Source organism: Alexandromys fortis, unplaced genomic scaffold (assembly GCF_014885135.2).
Source record: "Alexandromys fortis isolate MF-2015 unplaced genomic scaffold, M_Fortis_MF-2015_v1.1 scaffold_223, whole genome shotgun sequence".
Taxonomy (NCBI): Eukaryota; Metazoa; Chordata; class Mammalia; order Rodentia; family Cricetidae; genus Alexandromys; species Alexandromys fortis.
Window position 1 is genome coordinate 1,981,438 of NW_026068095.1, and position 13,677 is coordinate 1,995,114.

Here is a 13,677-nt window from a genome sequence, read left to right on the forward strand (position 1 = left end):
GCGCGTCCGGTTCCGGCCCCCGCTGGTGCCGTGCGCGTCCGGTTCCGGCCGCCGCTGGTGCCGTGCGCGTCCGGTTCCGGCCGCCGCTGGTGCCGTGCGCCAGTACCCCATTTTTTTAATTGAGTTACTTAGAATTTTAATGTCTAGTTTCTTGAGTTCTTTAAAAAAAAATGTTGGAGTTCAGACTTTTGTCTGATGTGGGGTTGCTGAAGATTTCCCATTCACTAGGTTGCCCTTTTGTCTTAATGGCAGTGTCCTTTGCTTTACAGAAGCTTCTCAGTTTCAGGAGGTCCCATTTATTCATTATTGCTGTTATTGTCTATGCTACATGGGTTATACGTAGGCTCTCTATGAAAGGTAGTTATGTTCTGGCGACAATTCATATCTGATCAGTTTCTTTTCTGAGTTACTCACTTTTTTTGCCAGTTGTCAGAGTCACTTTTAACTCTCATTACTATGGGTGGAGTCTCTTCACAAATCCATTTGATATAGCCTACAAGATAAAACCTAGGTAAGAATCTTTTATAAAATTTCTATTTTCAGTTCTTTTCCAGAAGAAATATCTTTATCTCCAGGAGGGTTGGTATTATTCTTGATTTCAGTTGCAGGTTTTATCAGTTCTCCTCACAATAGGCAGAGTGGTCCTCACAAATTAGATTTGACCATGTCTCAACCTTGTGAAAAATACTCAGAGACCATTCAGTGGAGGCCTGAAATAAGTTTATAACTACAAACAGCTTTGTGGAGAGTCTCTGAAGAGTATAAAACTTTTAATTATAAACACCTTCATAAAGAACCACCTGTCCCTCTGTTTCTGAAGTGTATGAAGCCCTTTAAATTGGTCAGAATATAGAATCCACTTGATATTTCAAATTATTGCTCCCCAGTGTGTTTGGAAAATTGAAGTGAGGTTTATCAGGGTGAGCAGAGAGAGGGCAGCTCAGCCTGTGCTGACAGTGAGTGAACTGTGCCAGGCTCTGCTGCTCTTGGAAGCATTACTCTGCTAATGAATTGAGTAATAATTTTTGAAATGTAATGAGGAATAAGTAATATACCTGAGAATTAAAGTAGAACCTTAGCATTTGGAGCATATTGGCAGGAGATAAAAGTCCAGGATGTTCCTTGGCAAAATGACTTTGAAGTAAGCCAGGAACAAGTGAGACCTTCTTTCAAACAAGCCAATGCACCAACCACCACCACCAAAAACCCAAAAAACAAGTAAGCCATCAAGCAAAGAACAACAACAACAACAAATAGGAAGACTTAAATTAGTAAATTAAAAATGAAAGAGGACATTGTATCTGATTCCAGTGAAATCCAGAGAATTACTGAATGATATTCTAGCATGGGCAGGCAAATAAGTAAGGAATTCCACCCTTTACTTTTAGAGCTATTGGCAACCCTTAACTTCTGGAAGAAGAGGAGTCAGGTTTCTCTAAGAGTATTGACCATAGTAATTTTCCATTCTCTGTGGCAGGCTATACACCCAAGAATATTTGAGTAGCACAGATATGCAATAATGGGACACAAACACAGAAACACACACACACATACTTTTACCCCCCCACACACATACAAGTCATGTATTCATAATTAAGTCTGTTTAGAGGAAGGTTGGTATTAGAAAGAATTAAGGAAGATAGTGTCAGAGATATGTATGGGAAAAGTAGAGTGAAACTTATGTATAAATATACCACAACACAACCCATTTCTTTATATGTTAAAAATGCTAAGTAAAAAACATGAGGAAAAGATAAAAATTATGTTATTTTCAGAAAAATGGATATAACTGGGCATCACCATCTTAAGCTAAATAGCCTAGTCCTATACCAGTGTACATACAGGTGAACTCAGTATGTTTCAAGAAAGAGGACATGGAATTATGAGAAAAATACATGTTGACTACAGAGGTAAGAAATTACTTAGAGAGGAAGAAAAAAAGATGGATTAGATCAAAACCCATTATTTATATGCATAGACTTCTCAATCAATAAAAATAAACATTCCATAAATAAGTAATTGCATTAAATATAAAATTAAAGCAAAAATATTTTTGGTATCTAACATCAAGCTGACACCCATCCATTTGTTCCTCCCATCTCGCTTCCTCAGACCTTTGCTTGTCAGCTCTTCTGTAGTTTGATTTCGCTGTGTCCATTGAATTCAGAGGTGATATTTTTCTTTCATGATACATTGCCCTCTTCACTCATTGCTGTCAATGAGGAAGGTCAGGCAAGTGTTCTGAGGTAGTAACATTTGGCAGAACCTACCGCTTTGTTTTTGGAACATCACGTTAAGGTCAAGGTTGGAATCCACCAGGACTTATGCTTTCACAGTACGAGACACCCAGCCTGCTTCTCTCCTGTTTTTTTTTTCTACTTTTCTCACTTGAAGAAGTTCTAAACCAGCCACTAAAGACCCCTGAGGTCATTCTCACTTTCTATTTAATATTTGGAGTTATCAGCCAGTGCCCTGGTTTCAATAAAAAAAAAAAAAACCTGCCAGGACTAAACAACTTGTCTGTGTTCCTCAAAGCCTGTAAGCCTAGGGAGAACTATGAAGTCATAACTGGAGTAGTTTTGTCAAGTCCTAGCATCTCCCCTGCAGGGTACACACCCATTATGAGATTTGGGGATATTGTATTATCATGGATGGTCTTCAAGGGCTTCATCATCATTGGATATCACGTTTTTTAGGCCTTTTGTTGCCCAGCATCCTATTCTGTTTATTCCGCCCACCTATCTTTTAACCTATCAGGGCCAGCAGTTTCTTTATTGCTCAGCCAATGAAATCAACAGATTGATATATGACACTCCCATATCAGCCTTTCTCTTATGATCTCTGCACCCCTTGACCTCTACAGGCAGAGCCTCAGACTCGATGATCTACAGTAGTTAAGGGAGACTTCTTAGAAATTTTTACCATATGACTTTAGATGTCTTATCTGTATCCAAATTTCCTCACATATGACCACCTTTGGTGTGGGAGGTCCTTCTGTCTATGAGTTGCTTTTTATTGATTAATGAATAAAGAAACTGGCTTGGCCTATAGCAAGGTGGACTTAGTTAGGAGAGGAAATTAAATTGAATGCTGGCAGAAAGGAGGCAGAGTCAAAGAGAAGGTATATAGCTGCCATGAAGAAAGACATGCTGAAACTTGCTGGTAGGCCATGACCATGTGGTGATACACACATTAATGGTTATGGGTTAAATTAAGATCTAACCATTAGCCAATTAGAAGCTAGAACTAATGGGCCAAGCAGTGTTGTAATTAATACAGTTTCTGTGTGGTTATTTCTGTTCTGGGTAGCCGACACAAACAAGCAGCCTCTTACAACAAATTGGTGCTCCAGTGTGGTTGACTAAATACACACAAAACCTTAGAAGGCTTGGAATGTAATTTTAGGCAGTATAAAACAAACTTTATCTGCATTATTTTATTTTTGATGGTATCTTCTTTCTGACAGCATGCAACTTCTCCTTTAAGAGAGGTCTTACTGATTCAGTGATTTTGAAAGGCTTCTTCCTGGGCAGTGCTGCCAGTGTGAACTCTTGAGTCTTTCTAGAGATCTGGCTATGAAGCATTTATATTGGGTTTGTGTGCAGACTGCTACAACTTGCTTAATCCCAACATGGACTCACTGTATGCCTGAAAATGGGGCTGTGAGCATGGCTTGTGCTATACAGACCTCCAACCCACCATGTTGGACTAGGAAGAGCCAAAAGACAAAACAGCCTTCGTCGCTGATTCGCATTTTAAGAAGCACTCCTGTACAGAAAATAATTACAGATGCACAGTAATATAGATTCAGACATAAGAGACCTCTAAATGATACACAGTGTTAAAAAAATGTATGAAGACTTGGGGGAGAGAAGAAAAAGAGTAAAGAGACAGTAAATGTAATATAAAAGAGTACAAACAGTAATAGATTAAAAGATTAAAGATAATAAAATAAATATTAAACTTGTAGAAAAAGTAATGGAATAAGAAAAATAAGCCATGTAAAGATGACATGTATACAGAGAATCTGGATTATGCATATCATTGTGCTTTATTTGAATTTTTTGACTGTGAAGGAGCTAAGTAACCAACATATATACTTTAAAGATATTTAAAGCAGTTTGGAGAAGAACTGTGCCCATATTCTCAAATATTGTCTATAAATGTTTGTTTACATTTAAAGTGGGATATGCTATAGAGATTTACATGGCTGTTGATCTTGGTTTATTGATACAAATTTAAAGTCAACTTTTGTATACTATATATATATATACACACACACACATATATTTCAGCTCTTGATTAAGGTATTGTGATTGTGCAGCTCATTTTAAAATGTATTATATAATTAAGAAATATAGGTAAATTCAGAGACATTTATAATAGTCAAGCTTGTAGCCATGTTAGTTAGATTTTCTTGATGTCCAGAGTTGTATTTCTAATGGATAGGGATTCTTTAAATCTTTCAAAGATTACAGAATATGCATTTATAGTGTTTTAAGAATTTATGATCTTTCATGACAGTGAGACACATCTGCTTCTGGTGCATCAATTACTTCAAGAAGAAGATGGGCATTAACCTTATGGAGTTGGTTAGCTATTTGCGCAAGAAACTGCTCTTGCCTGGATGTCTTGATAGTATGCTATGTGAAATGGACATACAGTACCCACAGTGAAATGACTGCTGAACTTGCCTAAAAGTGAGATGATCCTTTGGGGTTCCTATCTCATGAAAGAATAGAAATAGTCTTCTAGACATTCTGCAGGACACAGAATAAAGTGATTGACAAACTGCCAATATAGGCAGAACTGTTTTTGAAATTTCCTCCTTTATGGAAAAGTCTGCTTGATACCATGGGCCTGTAGGCTGAAGATAGATGCCCCACAAAATTATACAGGAACATGCAATCTAGACCAATTAATACCTGCATGAGTTTATGGTAATATGAGTTCTTGCCAATAGAAAAAAATTCTGCTGTACATCTCTATAACAATCCAAAGGGTTTCAGCTTAAAATTTCACATCTCAGTCTGTATATTATTATTTGTATTCATAAGTTTTCAGAGCAGATCATTTGGTATTGGATATCTAATTGATACCATTATATAGACTGAGAAGGTTACATTTAAGAATATATATGTGTGTGTGTATATTTGATTTGACAAATTGCAAAATCATTGACAATATACTTATGTGTGTACATATATGTATATATGCACATATATGTGTACATGTATATTTAAGTATATGTATAACAACAATTAATGAAATTATTCAATGAAATTTAAGGAAAGCAAGGAGGGGTAATCAGTAGGGTTTAGAGCAGTGACTTCCAACCTGAGTCATGACCCTTTTTTCGAGGTCAAATGTCCCTTTCACAGGAGTTGAATATTAGACATTTTGCATATCAGATATTTCCATTATGATTCACAATAGTAACAAAATTTCATTAAGTATCAAGGAAAATAATTTTATGATTGGATATCACCATAACATGAGCAACTAACTGTACTAAAGGGTCACAGAATAAAGAAAGTTGAGATCTACTAGTTTAGAGGAGGGAAACAATATAATTATATTATGATATCAAAAGTAAAAATAAATAAAAATTTATTAATTTTCACACCTTTGTCTCTTAGATACCATTTTATAGCTATTATTTAAGCTAATAAATTTCTAATAATTTCAGAGGAAAAAGCAGGAGGATTGAGTTACCACTCTACAACAGTGTCTTAAAGCTAGATGTTTTAACATCCTGCAGTTGGTGGTGCTAAGCCATGGAGTGTTCTTCACTTTCCTTTAATCTTGACCTTTATCCTTGACAAGAACTTCATACAACTCATCTATGCATGATTTGTTTCTTTGTTAATCCAAGCATAGAGTTCCCAGAAGTTCTACTCATTTCCTTTATTGATTGATAGAAGTTGGGAATGTGACAGGGCTAGATGACACTTTAACAGAGAACAGTAAAGTCAATATTAAAAAGTATACACATAGAGCATACTGAGTTTAACTAGAGGAACAAAAATTACATTATACCTACTTCTTCATCTGACTTGAAATCATATGGGATGATTAGGCTGTATCTAGGTGGGTCCCTACCATGATACCAGCTCATGCATGGACATTTCTGGACAAACCCTACACTCTTAATCCTCTGAGAAAAGAGAATCTGAGAAACAGCTCTTGAGAATCACATTACCCCTAATTCAAAACCACTACCCCCATGCTTATGTAAATGAGTGCCAATTTTAATTGTATGCCTAACATTGATTCAGTCTCTTTATATTTTTGAGAATTTTATATGTCATACATTTGTATCATTTCTATCCCAGGCTTCCCCTCCAACTCATCCTATGCTCTCCTTTAATTTCACTTAAATGAGTAAATCTATCTTTCTAAAATTTATATTCAGTGACTAATTTGAAAATCTAATGCAGATATTTGGATGCAAAAGTAGTTAATTCCTATTTCATGTAGCAAATTAATTCTAGTGTCAGAGGATCTGACACCATTTTCTATCTTCCAAAGCACTGTACACATGTGATGCACAGACATACACACAGGTAAAACATCCATATACATAAAGTAAAAATAAATCAAATTTCAAAAATATGTGAATATGGTATTAGAATGCCATCACTTATTGAAGCAAAAAATGAAGAGAAATAGCAATGTTCATTAAATTGATAACCCAGGGGGCTAGAAAGATGGCTTAGAGGTTAAAGAGCACTTGCTGTTATTTTAGAGAACCTGAGTACTGTTTTCAGTACCCAATATAAGTAACTTACAACTAGGCAGTTGTGACCTCCAGCAGATCCATCACTCTCTTCTGGCATCCCATATACATAGCATGCACTCAGAAATACATGCAGAAAGAAAAGTCTATCACATGTACTAACACTCAGTGAAAAGAAATCAGCAATAACTTATGCTATTAGAACAACATTGGTATAGTTGTCATTTCTGTCTACACATCAATGTCTAAAATACTGTTTCAATGCCTTTTAATAAAAATTGAAGAGTTAGCTATCTCAGCAATCAATGTAGAAAAAAATCCTCATTTTTCACTATGAAAATAAGCAAATAAACACTGATGGAAGTTGGCATTTTGCTTTTCTGATAAAGGAAAATTTATATGAAAAAGCAGGATAATTCTATCTACCTAGGGTTATTCATTCTGAGAAAAAATAATAGTGAAGATTTACAAACTGGAAGAAAACAACCACAATAATTTGAGTTTTCTATGAAATATACAAGAAAGAAAAATATGACAAATAATGCTAGCGCAAAGCTACATTCTTTTCCTTTTCTTCTTTTTCATTTCTCTAAGTTACAGGATAGAAGAGCATGAAACTCCGAAAATATGGGTATTGGAATTATTATGTAAGATGAAAATAAAGAATCTGAAAGGAAATAATTATTAGTATAAAAATTGTTAGATAATTAGTGTGAAAAAATACTATAGGTGTAGATATTATGCACCCATTTTTACAATAAAACTAAGTTATGTTGCCTTCAATACATGTCCAAATCTCAGATTAAAACCAAGTATATTTCTCACTTGTGACACTTTGGCAATTTCCTCGTCAGCACTCCTTACTATATATCTAAAAGAGTAGCTGTAGACAGGCTAATTGTTTGGCAAACAATAGCCAAGCAGCTATTTTTAGAAATAAAGTTTCAGTGCATCACAGTCATGCCCCTCTGTTTAAGTATTGTTCATGGCTCTTGTGGACTGCAGCAGCATGGTTGAATAGCTACAACAATGATTCCGAGGTCTGCAAAGTGATGTATTTCCTGTCTAGTTCTTCCTTTCCTTTAGCTAGTTAGGGAGGCATTGTGGGAGTACAGAAGGAACTTGGCAAGTTAGATTACATCATGGTTCTTAAAACTTTTTTTTTTTTTTGCCAAATTGAATTTTATCAGAGTCTCTTGTAGAAAAAAAATCAAAATTTCTATTTATCATGACTTATTTCCAGCATAACACTCTCTGTGTCATAACTTTCTATTTTAAGCTGAGCCTGGAAAGAGTGAACCATATTTTTAACCTGAAAGTCATAATCTTTGTTCTACTATATTTGTGGTATTACATGTAGATGAAATGGTAACTAATCTGGTTTTAAACTTAACTGGATCGAGAACCAATTATAAGACAACATCCTTAGCACAGCTCTGAAGGATTCTTACCTGAACTACACTAATTGAAATTGGACCTTAAAGGTGATGGTATCTTCTGTTGTTGTTCCAGATATGAGAAGGTCACACCGGGAAAGCATTTGATATCTACCTGTTTGCATCTCACTGACAGATTCATTACCTGCTGCTCCTATTGTCCCTGCTGTTGTCATCCTCTAATGACACGAGAACCAAGCTTCTCTGGCTTTGCACTGAAGACTGACCAGTGGTCCTCCAGGATTCCTTCAGGTTTTCAGATCTATATTGGGACTGCAGAGGCACCCAGCTTGAGTGGCTGAGCAGCTACTGTATCAGTCTCTCCAGTGTGAACATCTTTCACTGTTGGACTCTACAGACAAGATTGTGTCTGGTAGTCAGTGAAAAAAAATCTAAACATACATAAGGTTATGAGAGTGGGAGAGCTAGTCCTGCTCCCTCCCCCATCTGCTGTAGCACTCATGAGAATGGCCCCTACAGCGCACAATATGCCTGAGCAACACAGTAGAGAGAATAGTTGTGGGAGACATGAAAACAGAAGAGCCGATACTACCTCTTGCTTATTGCTTGCTGCAAAGGGTGAACTTGCCAAGGCAATGCAAGAGCTCACCCTAGTGGTGAGGACAAGGGAGAGCTGATTGGGTGATCAACCCTGCAGTAACTACCCAGGCCCAGAACCAAGTTTATGGGCTGGCCCACCCCAGTAACCACCCCATCCATGATCTGCTAGAGCACATGAGGGGACTGGTCCTACAGACCCGAAGCTGTAGTATCTCCCCTACACAGGAAAACAGCAGCATAACCAAGAGGAGTCCCAGTGAGGGCCCAGCATTGATAGGATAAGCAGAAACCAGAGGCCTTGAACCAGATCAATGACACTTTACAAGGAACACTTGCAAGTAAAGATATATGGACAGAGGTGTTTATTGCATGACTCACTATGTCACGCTACAGCTTCTATGATGAGATTTGTTTCCCTTTTTTTCTCTAAAATTTTATTGGTGGGGGGGCTGCATGGGTAGAGGGAAGATACACAGGGATGGGAAATAATTGGGCTGGGACTGAGATGTGTGATGTGAAAGATATAAACAGAAAATAAAAAGAAAGTTTAAAAAATTTAAATTTTATATTAGAAACTAGAAATCTGGAATATAAATTTTCTTAGGCTTTTTTTCTAACAACTTCAATAAAATGACTTTATAATAGTGTTGTATGCTTACATTTTCCAAGAGAATTATTTTTAAAACAACTTCTAGAAAAATAAAGTATGACTTGTTGAATTTAAAGCACACATTTAAAAAGATTTTTAAAATCGAAAAGATCACTCCTTTTCTATTATTTTTGTTGACATATATCATCTTCACATAACGCAGCACATATGACAGCTTGATGATAACATACTGTCATACACTGTGTAATAATCAGACATGATGAATAGAATTTAGAGAGGCTTGGATGCAGTTTTCATCTTGGTACTAAGACTGACAGATGGCTCTGCACGACTTCTGATGATGGAAGTGGGTCTAGTATCTTATCTGTTGCTTTCATTGGTTACCTAATAAAGAAAACTGCTTGGCCTGATAGGACAGAAAATTAGGTAGGTGGAGTAAACAGAATCGAATGCTGGGAGAAAGAAGCCGAGTCAGGCAGTCGCCATAATTCTCCCACCCGATACAGCCACAGGTTAAGATCTTCCATGGTAAGCCACTTCGTGGGCTACACAGAATATTAGAAATGGGTTAGAGCAATATGTAAGAGCTAGCCAATAAGAGTCTGGAACTAATGGGCCAGGCAGTGTTTAAAAGAATACAGTTTCCGTGTAATTATTTCGGGGCATAAGCTAGCCAGGCGGCCGCGAGATGGGGCAGTAGGAACGCAGCCCACTGCTCCACTCCTTCTACATTCTGAATAAAGTCAATGCTAATTTAAGTACCACCGTCATCCTACTACAGTATACCAAACTGAAAGTTATTCTTACTCTCTATATTTAATACTTGCTATCCAGTATTTCCCTATCCTTTCTTGTCTTTACCCTTCCTAACCTCTTGCCCTTTATTTCATTGTTTCCTTCTGTTATATCAATAATTTTCGTCATTCACAAATGATCAAAGATCATGTCATGTTCATTTGTCTTTCTGTCCCTTGTTTATTTCATTTGCCATAATGTCTTGCAGTTCCATCCACATTGTTACAAATATATGTAGCTCCAGGCTGGGTTTTATAAAAATTAATTTCATCTCTTTATCATCTTCAATTGCGCATCAATAAATTTTCTTCCTCCTTGAACCATTGATGGACATCTCAGTTGATTCTACACCTTAGTTGTTATCAATAATGCTACAAAACCCAAGAAAGTGTGAATATCACCATAATATTCTGATTTCATTTTGTTCTGTACATATCTAATAACATGAAATAGTTACAAGCTATTTTATTTTTGCTTTTCCCCCCAAAATGTCAATAATTAGAGTATTAGTATACAATCATTAGAAATGTATATGGTCCCTAGCTCCCCAAATCATTGTCACTTATAGTGTAGCCATGTTATTGGATTTTGCATATTCAGTTGATGGAGGAAGGAAGTTGGTTAATTATAATAAAGAAACTGCCTTGGCCCATTTTATTGGTTAGAACATAGGTGGGTGGAGTAAACAGAAGAGAATGTTGGGAAAAAGAAGCGGAGTCAAGGAGTCGCCATGGTTCTCCCACTCCAGACAGACGCAGGTTAAGATCCTCCCTGGTAAGCCAACTCATGGGCTACACAGAAAATTAGAAATGGGTTAGAACAATATGTAAGAGCTAGCCAATAAGAAACTGGAACTAGCCAGGCCAGGCAGTGTTTAAAAGAATACAGTTTCTGTGTAATTATTTCAGGCATAACCTAGCCATGCGGGGGGCCGGATGCCGGGGACACAGCCCTGCCGCTCGCTCCTTCAACATTCAGTTTCTGGGTACTTATATGGTGTGGGAGGTCCTTCTGTCTATGTGTTGATTTTATTGGTTAATGAATAAAGAAATTGCCTTGGCCTGTTGATAGGGCAGAACTTAAGTAGGTGGGGAAACTGGACTGAATGCTGGGAGAAGAAAGGCGAGAGAGAGAGAGAGAGAGAGAGAGAGAGAGAGAGAGAGAGAGACCATGGAATCGCCAGAGACAGATGCTGGGAATTTTACCCAGTAAGCCACAGCCAAGTGGCGATATATAGATTAAGAGAAATGGGTTAAATTAATATGTAAGAGTTAGCCAATAAGAAGCTAAAACTAATGACCAAGCAGTGTTTTAATTAATATAATTTCTGTGTGGTCATTTTGGTTCTGGGCAGCTGGGACGAACAAGTGGCCTTATCCCACACTTATAGATACTGTGATTTAGTTAACTAATTTTTAGATGTTTGTGCATTTTCTTTGAAAGGTATCAATTATGAGATGCTCATTAACCACAACCGCAACACTTGCCGGGTTTTGTGCTGTTTGCTCCTACTGTAATATATTAGGTTTATGTAGATGATCTTAAAACAAAATAATTAGAACTAATTTAACAATATAAGAGTTTAATTTTCAGAGACAATTGTGTGTATTACTACTTACAAATTAAAATGTTTAGTTAATTCAATTATGTACAAAAATTCTTACAATTCACATACACTTCATTCATACTCAGACTAAGTTTATCTACCCAGTGAAGGCGCATCTTGCTGGTACCCATCACTTCCATTTTCCAGTCAAACAATATCAGTATAGAGTTAGTCAAGTGAGAGTCTATATTCTATCTTGCTAGAGAACTTACCTCTCCCAAGACACAGAGGCTCATCTGTGAAAGATGTAGCAATCACAGAGGAATGACCAACTTTGAACACGTCTTTCGTTCAGAATATCACCATGATTATGCTATGGAGAAAACACCAGCCTAGTTGAACTTCACTGGTCACATCATCTGAAGCCTTCCTGTAAGAATCTCTGCATGCCTTCTGAGAGGGCTGGAACAGACCCTCCCAGACGGCTGGGAACCACTTGTATAGACAAGGCAAATGTGATTAGAATTTTTGTAAAATCACAATTTCCTATGTACTACACATCATACAGATCTATCTTCTTATTACCACCATTCTGCACTAAAATGAACATTATGGAACTTTCAACAAAGTTTTGAATGATAGGAGGCAGCTACTTAATTAATTGATTTATGTTTTCCAAAGAAAAACTCAACAGATGCTGGGTGTAACAGTAAGCAGCACAGAAATAGAATATGCCCAGACTAGGGACTCAAAGAAGACATCCTGGAAGCATACTATATTGTTATTGCCTTTAAAAACTAAGAACGGACGCTGAAGAGAAGGCTCATTAGTCAAGAGCACTTGCAGCTCTTGTAGAGGAACTAGATTTGGTTCCTAGCTTCCACAGGGTAGTTCATCACTTTCTGTAACTCAAGTTTCAGGGGATCTGATACCTTCTTCTGAACTCTACAGGTGCCAGGTACACATGTAGTACACATCTGTACTACAAATTTTCATACACATAAATTAAAAATATTTCTTTAAAAAATTAAAGTAAGACTCAAACAATGGTCATTCAGGGAACTGTTATGCTTAATATAAAAGGACAAATAGAGATATATTGTTGAAATAAATGAGAAAAGATGACTGCCATGTACAGAAAATGGAAGAAAGATCTATTCAGAATAGTAAATATCAATATACATCATATTTTTTCAAGATATATGGGGAATAATAAGGACCAGACTCTCATAAAGAAAAATCTCATGTGCTGAGGACTAATCTGACAGAAAAACGCTAATTGAGACTATAATTTAGGGGCATATCTCATGTCCAACTATTGACAGCCATTGACAACCAACCAAATCAATGGTCTATTTGTAGACTTTTAATTCCATGTTGCTTTGTTTGGGATTTTTTTTTATTCTAACCTTTTGCATAAATATTATAGTTTTTAAAATATTTTTGTGTGGCCACTTCTATTTTCTTCATTCTCTCTTTTTTTTTTTTAAATCTGTTCTGTTTGAGATTTTGTTTGTTTATTTTCTAAAATAATTGAAAGAAAAGGCTGGACTTGGGTGGTTGGGGAAGGTCTTTGAGGAATTGGGTGAAAAGAGGCATAATCAGAATATACTATATGAAATTATATTCAATAAAAAGTGAGTGTAAAGAAGAACATTGTTGTAATATGAGTGGCAGGCTGCTTCCCACCACCTGGCTAGCTTTACCCGAAATAATTACATGGAAAAAAAAAAGAGGGATAATGGGATGATGGGATAATAGATTGGTACTTGTTAGTAGTTGTGAGTTATTGTTTTGAGATAAATATATTGGTATCAATTCTTATATATTGATACAAAGTTAAATTATATTGACTATTGTATGCATGCATGTTTCTACCTCTGTTTAAAACATTTTTTATGTACTGATATATACATTGTATTGATATTGTATATTTATCATATTGCAGTGTACATTTCTACCTCTGACTAAGATACTTATATATTGTTTG